Here is a 13,395-nt window from a genome sequence, read left to right on the forward strand (position 1 = left end):
AGAGTGCCACTCCCAGCTTTGTTTTGTGTTGATTCAGCTTTGGCTTTGTTTTCATAAGGGAAGCAAAATGTCATGTGAACATGTGACAAAGGCTATTTAATAATCTCAACCAGTCTGGTATTTTAGTGTTATCAAAATTATTCTATTGTGACACTGATTCAGATAAAAGGTAGTTTTAAAGAGGGATCCTAAGTGATTGAATTGAGAATTCAGAAAAAATAGAAAACTGTGAGTCACCCATTATTCTGTATATGGCTACTTGTGTCAGACAGCATTTCTAAATGGCTTTTTTCTGCTGTGCACACTAAACTTTAGCCAGCCAGTTGGTTCGTGGCCCTTCTGATCTTTTACGCCACATTCAGCTTCTCTTCACCGATGCGGCCGGTGCTCATAGTCAAATCGTTGTTCCCTCATTTAAATGAAGGGCTCTGCCTAATTCGATCCAGTCCTTGGGCACTGCCCATTTTTGCAGGAAAACAGCAGCCATTGTGAAAGCATTTCAACGCATTTCTGTCTGCAACACAGCATACCGTTTTCTTTTAATCCTCTTTACAAGGACAATGATCTTTCAGCAAGCTTATTACATTTGCCCGGAGGGAGGGATAACAAAAGCAGAACAATGTCTGTGTAGTTTATCTGGTCTGTGTCATTTGCTTTTTAGACTTCCCTGATGTGAAGGTGTTGAATACTAGTCTACAATAAGTGCCGCAGCCCGTCACATACGTGCTTCAGCGGATGCAGGGAGGGTGTGGTGTTGCCAGGTTTCCTATATGAAGTTCTAATGATGTGGACGTGGAAAAGAAAACGGGAACCCACCATGGAAAAAGCCTGCAGCAAATGACGCACTGTGGTTTTTTTGGCCGTTTTGGTTGTGGCCAGCATTCGCCTGCTTATGAGTCATCGCCTGTGTTTTACATTAAATTAAAGACGGCGCTGGCCCCTTCCGTTTGCTGCAGGAAAACTTCTCACAGGAGACGTTGCACTTCTCCATCTCTGTAGCGCCACTGGGCTTCTCCTCATTGGCTGGTTGCTGGCACCATCGGCATTTTTAGAACAGAGCTCGACCAGGGAATGTCCACCCCATCGTTTGAAAGAATGAACATTCTGTCCCTCATTCAGCCAGTGATCAGAGATAATAACACCAGTTTTGGACGTTATATAACTGTCTGTCAATGGCAAACTGGGCTATCCCTGCAAGAAACTGGACTGCTGGTCAACGTCCTTTTACTGATTGGCCAGAAATATATTGACTGGAAACAAAAAAAAGGAACATGAAAATGGAAATCTTCCAACCATCGATAGAAATGAGATGTTGCCAAACAAGCGGATGTTGACAGTGCTTGATTGGTTGGAAGTGCCCTAATTAAATCCACAATAATGTGGCTTGACTGGAGTATACAGTACATTTCAGTAGGCAACAAAGGCTTCCATATTAATGTGTCCAACAATGAGGATGTTGACTGTACTTCCTGGGTGAGTAAACCAGTTTGCTGTTCACGACAAACAGAAGTTAGCTTTTTGCTGGCACAGTTCAAGATTTCTCTTTTTTACTTTGCATAGGCCTAAGGATAAAACTGAAATGCTGTGGTGGGTGAGTCATTAATTTCCCAGAATAGCTTCAGAATGGTTTCAGAGGGTACAGCTTTTTTCTCTGTTGTTGTCAGAACATGTGATTTAATCAACGGGACATTTCTAGAGTCGTGATATGTGATCTTGATAAAAGACCCGAGTCCCCTCACCTCACACTGCATCAGAGAACACGTTTTTCAAACGCATCACAAAAATGAAATTGTCGTTCTTGCGAAAAAAATGCATTTAAGTTTGGTAGCGGAAAAAAGCATATGATGTCCCAGGGAACACCTCCAAATTATTAAAACGGTAAAATAGGGAAAAGTTAAAGATAAGTTTTGACAGTTCTCAGCAATTCTCAGAATGCATATTTCCTTTCTGTTTTCCATTATAAAACACTCTGTAGGTCTAATGATATTTTACATAAAAACATGATGTCCTTTTAATATTTATTACATGGCTTACTGAATTGTGATCTATAAATTAATTTCTTGCAAGCGAACTTTGAAAATGTAATTGCAGTAACATTGAACTATGTCCAGCGAAAGCCACTGAAGACTTTTGCATTTATTTATGGATCAGACACTTTTCTCTAAAGTGACTTCCAGTGAACTCTACATAGTGTTATGAGCCCAGACACCTTATTCACCATGGTGACTTACACTGCTAGATATACTACTTACATTGGGTTACTCATCCGTGCATCAGTGGAGCACACTCTGACACTCACACACTATGGGTGAACCTGAACAGCATGTCTTTGGACATTGGGAGGAAACCAGAGCACCCAGAGGAAACCCACGCAGACACGGGGAGAACATGCAAATTCCACACAGACCGAGGAGGGATCGAACCCATGTCCTCTCACACCACCCAGACACTCTGAGACAGCAGGGCGACTCACGGTGCCACTGTACTGCACTTTTAAGGGATGTTTCATTCAAAAGTATGGCAACCATAAATAAATAAATATTAAGCATACATTACATGGCTCTTTAGTGGTTTAATATTTTGACAACAACTTATGGCACCTTGTAGCAAGGAAGGAAGATGTTTCACATGGGCTTTTAAAATAGGTTGTATAGTATGTGTATATTTACTTTGGAACATTTATTTATATACAAATAATTACATTTATGGCTATTACACTGGTAAAAAGCACCAGTGATACCATCTCCACTGTTACATTAAACACATTTTTAATAAATATATCTACTGTATATTATGGTAGTGAGTAACAGTAAGCAGAACAAACGAGCAACTTGGCTGCTTAGAATTGTAGTATTTTTGAGGGCGCAATAGCAGCCAATAATCTTGCTAATTTTAAAGACAGTTCTATTTTACCTTGCATAAGTCCTGAGTTAAAAAATAAACAAAAACACAGCTGCTGTAGTTGCTAGAAAATAACTAACTGTTACTCCACACTGAGGCTGTATCCCTACCCTTTACTGTTTTATTTCCAACAGCTACACAGCCGGGTGTGGTTTAATCCTTTCAGGTTTGTAGCCTTACATGCAATAAGTAATTCAGACATCAACAGCTTCAAAAATTCCCTGGTTAAAATGCACATTTAATGTATTTATAGAGTTTGGTTCTTGGTTTCTACACAGTCATTGGATGGGTGGCAGGTGTGGACAGTCAGGAAAAGTAGCCGTGAGCTGTAAAGCTCTTCGCACTGTTTATAATAGTTCTCTGACATTAAATGAGTAAATTTGCTCCAAATTATGGCAGCTTTATATGCCTCACTAAAAAGATATAAAATTCTTGCTAAGGTTTCCTAGTCAACCAGCAGGTTAGTGCAAAGGGACTTTAAAATAACTAGCTGCTATACCGGTGGCTTTCCAAAATGTGCACAGTGCATTTTGACTGTTTTTTTACTGATGTCTAATTACATTACTTATTAGATAAATGTAGGTTTTTACCACTGTGATATCTAAGCTGAGATTTAATTTATAAAATGAAAAGTACAAGTTGTGGATGAACTGCTTATTGCATAAGCTAATCATATATCGCAAGTAGGCATGATTCAATGCAAAAAAATTCTCACGATGTTAATTAGATCTCTTAAATATTGGGTGCCTGCAGAATTGAATTAGTGGTTGTGTAAGTACTTCACTAAATACATTTGCAGCTTGGGCTGCTAGTCTGTTTTTCTCTTCCTTTTAACTCAGAAGCCAGTGAGGTGCAGAAAAGCAGAAACACCAGAACCTTTATCCATGGCCTTTCAGGGTAACGCCAAGCTGGGACTCTGGCTTTCTGTGAAAGGCGTGCAGGTATGACGGGTGGGAAAAGGAATGCACTAAGTCAGGAGATCAGGGAGAGGGCAGCGGTGTGGCAAAGGAGTGTGTGTGTGTGAAGGTGAGGGGGGTTAGTGTCAGGGGAGGAGGGGTGCCTTGGCTATGACTGGGAGGCCTGGGAAAGGAGAAAGGGTGCAGCAGTAGACAATAAATTTACTGTGAAAGGGAATCAGACCCTTTGCCTGTGATTTATGGGGTCTGGAAATATACAGAGGTGTTTAATTCCTCACCTCCTCTCTTAGCAAACAAACAAAAACATGTCATCTGTAATCTGTCTTTGCAGACTTACGTAGGTGTCTCTGTGAGGGTCCAAAGTGCTCAGGGGGTATTAGCGAGTGACCATCTCATTCCTCGTGAGTATGATAAACCCTGATTCTACATTTCTTGATACCATTTTGCACACATTTACACAAATGGTCATATTTTCATCTCAGCCTTTTGTTTTCCACTTACGTGGTACACAAACAGCTCACCATTCATGACAGCTGGCACTGGCTACGTATTTGTTGGTTTTACTTGACTAAAAGTCAGAGGGAGCCTGGTTTACTGTAAAAACTAACTTCGGTCAGTTAAAAGATATGCAACATGCTGGTCTCTGATAACTGGGTGATGCAACTATTGTGTTAAAAAATGGACCAGGACCTTTACCATGCTGGTGGTGGGGCATTGTCACACATTGTACGTCTAAAACTTTAATAGTCATTGACTGTCTCTGGACTGAAGAAAACCTCTGGAACAATTTTGGAACTTGATCTGTTTGCTTAGCATTGTAGGGACTCCTCAGGTGGAGACACTTGGCCTCTTCCTTACTGTTGTATACCTGAAAATAGGAGAAGAGGACATTTCAGCCACTCTGTTTTTTCTGGACATTTCTTCACACATTGTCCACACTAACAAAAACGCTGGTTTGTTTATGTCTGCCTGGGGGGGGGGCTTTCTGCTCCCCCTATCCGTGCTTTGTTTAGTCACCGTTGTGTTTCCTTCCATGCCTTCAAGCTCACAGGATGGTGGAAAGGAGTGATGGGACAACGATCTAAATGCCTGTTATTGGAATGGAAAAGAGCAACTAATCGTTTCTGAGAAAAAAGCAGGTAGCAATTCCTACTGAAAGAGAAGAAAAATAAGTACATTTCTGTCCATCATTTCCCCACCATATACTGAACTGTTTAAAGGCTAAAGTGTCATGTCTTTTGTCCTAGACTGAATTATTGATATTCCCGACAGCTAGATTACCGCCAACATCAAAGACCTAACAGGGCCCGCCTAATGCCAGCCTCCGTGGAGAGATAAGGGAGTTTGGAATCTGCAGGTTGTGTGTGCGTCAGCAGTGTTGTCTTTTGGTGAAATAAAGATGTGCTCCATTCATTTATCTTGGTGGAATCCTGAGCTGTGGGTGGAAGGTTGCAGTCAGTCAATGATTTTATTTGGTTTTTAGTTAATGTTTAAATCTACAGTTTATGTACGGTTGCTAAGAAATACCACCCCAACATAGCAGCCCAACGATCTGCTCAACCTGCTTATACAAAGAGCCTGAATGAGTCAATGTACACATTAGAAGTGCGGACTCCAAAAGGGTTAAATTCAACCAGGACTGCAGTGGTGTGCAGGACATCCATATCAGTAGGAAAGGTTTGCTGACGACAAAGCTCGGAAGCCATAATCAAACCTGAGAACAAGGGAGAGAAAATGAAAGAGGGATAACAAGTGAGCCAGGTAGACAGGTATTATTGTCTTTATTGCATCTTCCATAAGCATTGCAACGGACTAGTACGAATAAACATTGGAATGTGTCTTTCATTTTTTTTGCCGCTGACCCTTGTTTAAAATTGTCATAATCCAAATTTATTTAACTGGTCTCATGTGAGATGATGAGGAAGCCATAGACAGAGACAGGAATTCCAGAAGTGCCAGGATTACACCCACAGAACTATGGTGGTAGGAAACAGAGAGAGATAAAGGGCACCGCTGCCATGGTGATGAAACATGATACTGATGGATGGGGAGTTTAAGGGCGTTCATAAAATGACAGACACACCTCTTGAGATTTACCTGAGTGCCACATCCCATTTTGCAAAGCGCCAAAACTTACTTACACCACCTGCTGCTACTTGATGGAACTACTAGAGCCGATACGCCGCCAATACCGCAACAAATGTGCTATGTATGTAACAAAGTAAGGTGCATAACCATTAACATTTCATTGCACAACTGTATGACATACAACTACATACTGAAAAAGATTAAGTGGTTATGATTCACAGTGTTTGGACAAACCTGAATGATGACAGGCCAAAAGACTTCTCAGAAGATGCTTATCTTGACAGATTGACACCAAAAGAATTGTTCTTTAGCCAATGTTTACAGCAACCAGTCTAGCGAAGATGACTAGAAATGCATAATAGCGCAAAGTACGAAAATCTGTAGAACAGCTACAAGCTTTCCATAAACTCATTGTGTGTTCGCTGTGTAATGTTCTGAAGCTATTTTTCTGGTTTACACCTGAGATGCTGCATGACTACGATGAAGAAACCCCAAGTGGGACAACAGACTTTATCCATTTCTACGCTGGACTCAGTACTCTGGTACTGCTGGAAACCTACCATAATGCTGGCGAGTAACAACAAGCAATGAAAGGATGAATTTCCACTGAGAACAGACAGAGGTCTTTTCATGGAATGTGTAACACAGAGAATATTTGAAAGCCTCACTGTTGTAACCATTGTGTTCAAATTTCCATGTCGTGACTACAGCTCAGCAAATCTCAATGGCGTTTCATAGCAGTCAGTGTGTAATTAAATGCCCCATAAATACCGATATTAATGAAAGATAAGACATAATACCCAGCTTTCATGTCCATCTTGGACTTATAGGTACAGATTCTAATGACAGGAAAACATGGTGCTGCAGAAGGACAGAATGGAATGCTTAATTTTAGAAATGAAAGTGTAACTTCTCCTTGTTTTACTGACTTGCACAACCAGATATATTCATATCATGAGTGTTAGGATGTTTACATCAGACTGTGATGTTAAGTTTAAAGATGTGGACTGGGGCAATGAGCTTTAAGGGGCTTTCCTCTCACTACTTAAACAAGACCTTTGCTGTGTGTGACTTTGGTCTCATAGCTACTGACAGGGTGAGAGGCCATTTGGGCTACGTGCCATGAAGGGTCTCAAGCTGAGCAGTGAAAATGCAGCTATTTATAAGAACCCATTTTCTGCAGATTCAATCCTACCAAGTACTTCCTGTCACTGCATCTTGTGTTCGGACTCATAACCTCAGGTGGTGCACCTGCATGGAGTGGTGTTCAGGAAATGTGGCATCAGAATCTCCCGCTGCAGAGCGAGATTTGCTGAAAATCTGATTGAAAAGCACATATGAAACTCAGTCTGAAGAGAGTCATGGGGTTGCACAATTACACCACTTTCTGGCCAGGCATCCAAAGCCTAATGGGAGAGCAGTGCTCCAAGTGGGTGGAGGTCTTGTCGTGGTGTCAGCAGTAATGTCAAGCCGGTAACTCTTCCTGACGTTTTTCGGAAGGGTAGAATATGCAGAATATGTTCAACGGTCTCACTTTCCACGCTCTGATGTGGATTATAGGAGATAGTCTGTGACAACGGCTTACTTTTCATGAGATAAAAATGCCGCATTTGTGATGTGTCTGCATGAGCAGTGCGAGCTGGAAACCCAAGTTTGAGCTTCAGTATTCAGCTTCAAAACATCAGGGAATACTTATGGTGAACAGAGACCATACTCTCATTATATGGAACAGCAGCGGTCCAAGGCGGCTGTGTGACTGAGAGCGGCAGCCCCACCCGCCCCTCCGTGGGATTCTTGCAGGCGAACAGATCTGCTCCCGGTGCCAATTCCGCTTCACTGGTTGCTTTAAGACATTTTCATAAAAGAAGAACATTCAGTTCAAGGAATTTCGTTGTTCGTTGGCGGCTTTGAAGTAGACTGGCAAAAATCAGGAGGGCGATTTTAATTGACACAAGGCTTACTTTAGCGTTAACAGAAAAACCTGTTTCATATTGCTCACCGGGTTTTTTCCGACTCTCAAAACCAACATAAGTCAAGTTGATCACAAAGTATAAACAGAATCATGTAAAGAGAACGTTATTTGTTTTCCCAGTGGGGCTTGGGGGAAAATGAGACTGAAGCTTTTAATTATGGACATGCTGTCTTCAACATGTCTGCTAGTGCTGCTTAGCGTACTTGGTCACTCTAGCCTTATCGCACGTCTCATGCCTCTTGTGTTCTGTTTGTGTACGCATTCCTCATTCTGTTTTGGCCCTGCGACAGGAAGGCCTTGTGGCTGAGCAAGGTCTTCTCTTACAGCCAAGCGTGTGTGCATGTTGTAGTTGGAGAGAGTCGGGGTGGATGGAGGGGGGCAATGCAGAACCACAGTGCTTTGTTACGCTTCAATACGAACCAGATTCCCAGCCATGGCTGCCTTTCCTGGGTCAAAGGTCATGTCTGGATCTGTTCCATTTTGCCCGCCCTCCAGCTGCTGTCCCGAACCCTGAGCCAAACCTGACGTAGAAAGGGGTGTGCGACCGGTCTGCCGCGCTTCGGCTTTCGGCTTCCATGCTGACAACGTGGACAGAGACATCTTACAACCCTTGCCGTAGCAGAAGCAATCATACTTTAGCAGTTCTGGGTTTTGTTGCCTCTGTGAATTGGCTGTTTCTGCGCCGTTGCTGTGTTCCTGGTAGTTATGTACACCAGGCCAAAACAAACAAGCGTCTGGTCTTTCACTGGGAGCTTCTGAACTGGTTTCATGCGTTTGCTAGTCTCTGCAAACACATGAGGCATTCACCGTCCGAGCGGCGATGAGGGTTGGGGAGCCGGGGGCTGCTGGTGGAGGCACACAGTGGGGGAGACTGGAGAAGGAGCCCAGTTCCAGTCAAGTGTTCAAACTCAACCAATTTGCTGCTTTTGCTGCTACTGGAGGATGTGGAAAACCAAAAGGAGAAAGTGAGTCAGCAGGACTTTGAAGCCCAGGAGCTGCAGCCATGCACATCAACTCACCCCAGACCTTCCAGACATTGGCAGGACTGCTACTGTAGAGCTGGAGCACAGGGATGTCCCAGATGACATGGGTGTGACACAGATTTCCTGGTGTTTATCTGTCCTCTCCCACCCTGTGGGTGGTCTCCTCATCTCTAGGTATACGGCACACAAACGTTGTAGGGGAGCAATTTATTTTCCCTGCCCTTCCTCTACAGTCCTTTTTCATTAATGGACTTTAACAAGCTTTCCAACTTTTTTTTTTTTCAAAACACAGTGCATCTTTTCATTTCCACAGTCCAAACAGTGAAACCATTGTAGTAGTAAAGAATTTAAAGGCTCAAGGCAGAGCAAAAAATTTTTTTAAAAACTTACAAGACCTTACACATGGTGAATGTCTGTCTTCTTATTTCACATATAGCTGATGTCTAAACTTTCTTGTGACGTGCCAAGTTTATCCCTGATGGAAAAAATGAGAAAAGCACCCAACCCTCCCATCTTGGAAAACATTTCCTGTGAAAAACAGAAAGAGGCGTGTAGCACCCTCATTTTTAATCTATGTATCATGGTTTTTAGGCGTCAAGAACCTATAAGATTTTATCAACAGACTAACATGAGTCAAAACTAAGGGTGAGTTTATTGCTGTCTCCACCCCGCACCCCCCCCCCCCCCCCCCATCATCATCCCTGGGCAAAGCAAACAGCACAATTTACCTTGCATGAACCCCTCAGCTTCAGGCAATGATACACTGCACCAGCCAGACCAGAATGAAGGAGTCATCCCACCCACTCCCTTCCATGTGGACTTAGTGGACAGGAGCTAGGGCCTAAGTGACCTAGAAGCAAAGCAGGGCCTGTAAGTATGGGTCTCCAGCACAAATGTAGCTGTTATTTCAGGTGGCCTTTGAATGATGTTCAAACCCTCCAGTGACCTACCATTAAAAACGTGCGAGCACTGGAATCTTTAGCCAATGCCGAGCTGCATTTATTAATTTTCTAAATTTCTCCAACTTCTAAAACTGGATTTTGCTTTATAAATGTAGTAACATGAAATTTAGACAGGATCTCATTTTACTGAATTATAAACACAAGGTTGTAGGGATACTTTCCTTTATTTGATGCAGCACATCCAAATGTTGCATATCTGGAATCTACACACAGAAAATGAAATATAAAATGAAAAATTACCTTTAGTCTACTTGCATTAATTACCAAATATCAAACAGGAAAGTCACATTTATATTTACATTTAATCATGTGCAAGTTTTTCTCCAAAGCAACATACAACTCAGAGAAAACAAAGGGGCATTTCAACAACAGATGGAGAGATATAGATGCAGACACACAATTCTCAGAGTACAGTCAATTTGTCTCGTACCACCACTTAAACCAGCATACATTACAAGGGGTGCTGCATGTATAACTGGTGGAGAGTACAAAGCTTTCTTTCTTTAGAAACAAATAATGTTAACAATAACATTATACTTACAGAATTGACATTACAAGAAATACAAGGGTGATATTGACAGATGACAGAATGTAAATGCATGGATAGGTCATCTGGAGGGAAGCGAGTTTGAGATTCTTCGGTTTTACATTTCAAAAAATCATGCAATAACCAGCTGAGAAAAAGTTTATTATCATAAACTCCTTGGTTCTTCCAAACACTTCTATCCAAATCTACCATTTATTTCTTTATACAGCTGTGTACTTCTGCTGTAGAAACAAGGGTACTACAGAGGCAGGAGAAAGTGAGCTTTGAACCAGCAACCTCCTGTTTTGAAAGGACATGTCCTTAAATGCCACACCACCCACTCCCATATCCACCCACTAACAAAGCGAGCAGATGTGCAGGGAGAGTTGTAGACACAGCAGTGCTTGGTGTCAAACAAAGTGGTTCTTGGAAAGGGTTGACCCCAGTAACTTCAAAAGCAGCACAAAGATTCTGAGGATCTTCAGACCCTGACTGGAACTGAGCCCCAGGTTCAAGCCCAGGCTGGGTTTGATGTTGAGTCACTGCAAAAAGCAGCCTGTTCTGGGTAGACATGATAAAGATCTGGGCAGGTCTGGAACACAAAATAGTGTCCTGAGAGAGTTTGGCAACCCCTCTGTCTCAAGAGGGCTTGATCGTTAGGTGCTGGTGTGGGTCTGCTTTCACAGCATGCCAGAACTTGTATGAACTTAGACCTCTTTAAGTTGGAGGGGGGAGTTTCTTTCTGCAGTGTAACAGAAGAGTAAAGTCAATTTTGAAGCATGGAAGAATAGCAAGAGTGCACAAGTGAATGACAGTCGTGTTACGCTACCATGAGTCACTCAGTGACTGAGCGAACACATGACTTTATCAAGATTGATCACGCCATATAGGTAAATAAGACATATATTGGGTAAATACATCCGAACCAAAAGGTCACCATGAATACCCCGACTCTCTATTATATAACTGCCCCACTAGCACACCTGCTTAGCAGATGGTGTTTCTACTCTCTACAGTTGTTGACCATGTTTGAAATGAATGGTTTCCATCCGGTTTATGAGCTGTAAAGCTTCATTCTATTACGAAACGTGTCAGTTATTCTCTGTGAGACACAGATCACAAAGAGCAACACCTTCAGTGACAGCTGCTGGAATCAATGTGCAGTGAAGTCATCAGAGAAACACAAAGAATTCCCCAGAACTATATAATTAAGAGTTTCTGGAATTGTTTGTCAGACCACACCTAATAAATAACTGAAATGACCAATTGACGTAACATTTTTGGTCTTTTGTCTATTACTTTTCTGCTTCACTTACGACACCTGTGCAGGCACTTTCAGGTGTTATTACCAGCTCACCCAGAATGAAGAAGAGGGCATTAATGGATTAAATCAAAAGACAAGATTCATTTGCCTTGATTGCAGGCATATCTCAGGATAACACTGTGAAATCTTTTGGCATTTGTTCGTCAGATAAGAGGTCACATGCTTGCAGAAACTCGGCACCTGTTGCACAAGAAACCCTGAGCAGGTTACAGATTCCCAAGCCATCTTCCCACATTAACCAGCACCAGTACTACATGGAGACTCTCCAATGTGTTAGAGAACTGAACAACTTAACCCCTTTTATGAAATTAATGAGTTTGCTTGGTTTAAAATTGAAAATAATCAATGAATTGCAGCAGCCAACCCTACTCTGGGAGTACCATAGTGCATGCTGACTTTACCTCCCCTCTTCATGGCTTTATTAAAATAATCACTTCACAGTTACTCACCTCACCCAATGTTTGTGCTACTATATATATGCTATATTCTTATTAATACATTTTGTGATATTTACAGATGATTTGACACTTGCACTCTAATGTACTTTGAGGTCTCTGTTCCTTTTTGGCAGGATACCTCTGCAAGTGGTTATTTTCCATTTTTTTCCATCCAAAGTCTCCCTGGCAAGGTGTCCCTTTTAGTGCCGTACATGAGCCTTCAACAAATATTTGCCCTGTTCCTTCTACACAAAATTTTTAATGAGCATAGTTTACAAAACCTGTCAAGAAAGCACAACTGGTTGTTTGTTTATAGTAAAACAAAGGTCACTGAGGTGTCCAGTACAAGAGTGACAATATTCTAGCTTGTCAGCCCAAAGGCCGCTGACCTCTTACAAAGTCATAAATCCTTCAATGCACTATCTCCTCCTGGTGACCGGGGCTCATGGGGGGGAGGGGGGCAAGACAAGAATGAGAGATTAGGTAATCATGTCTCTGCTCTGTTTCTCCACTTTTTTTGACAGTGGCCTCTGGCAAACCCATTAACTTGTTCACAACACACAATGAAGTTCCCTCACACTGGTGTTATCTTTCATTTTATCTTTGAGGAACGCTGGAGGCAGTATCAGCTTACATCCAAGAAACAAAACTGAAAGATTGTCAAAGATGCCTGAAGTTTTGTTTTGTTCTCACCCTTTGAGCTCTTTCCAGTCCGGTGGTCTGGGCAGGGGAGCTGATCATGACAACCTTTTTTACAGGGCAATATTTACTTTATATTTTCTGCAACGCAGACTGGGATCTTTGTGACCCAAAAAGACTCACCAAGTCACTCTTCTACATGTGCCAAATTACTGAGAACTCCTTAATTGAATCAATGAAGAATCTATCCAAAGTTTTTATAATGTCCGGTATTTTTTGGACAAATCACTCTGTGGTTTTTGACGTAACTATGACTGCTTTGTTCAGACTTGAGTTATTGCAGAAAGTCATTCAGTCATTCAGTGCCAGGTATGATGAGTTATTCAAGAAAAGCAGTTAAGTCATAAACATTAGTATGGTGCTGCAACTAACTGTTTGAAAAGTTCTCAGGCTTTTCATACCTGAATGTTTAAGCAAAGAGTTTATTTAATTTCAATCACAAAAAAATGTAGTGGCTTATAATCGGAATAACAGCTTAAAGGCAGGAATATCAATTTACCAATATGTGAATATTTTAAATCGTTATATTTTTCACAGAATGTTACCACTACATATTTCAGGCAATGAAGCGATAGTTTTTTGTTTC

This window comes from Scleropages formosus, chromosome 19 (assembly GCF_900964775.1).
Source record: "Scleropages formosus chromosome 19, fSclFor1.1, whole genome shotgun sequence".
Lineage (NCBI taxonomy): Eukaryota > Metazoa > Chordata > Actinopteri > Osteoglossiformes > Osteoglossidae > Scleropages > Scleropages formosus.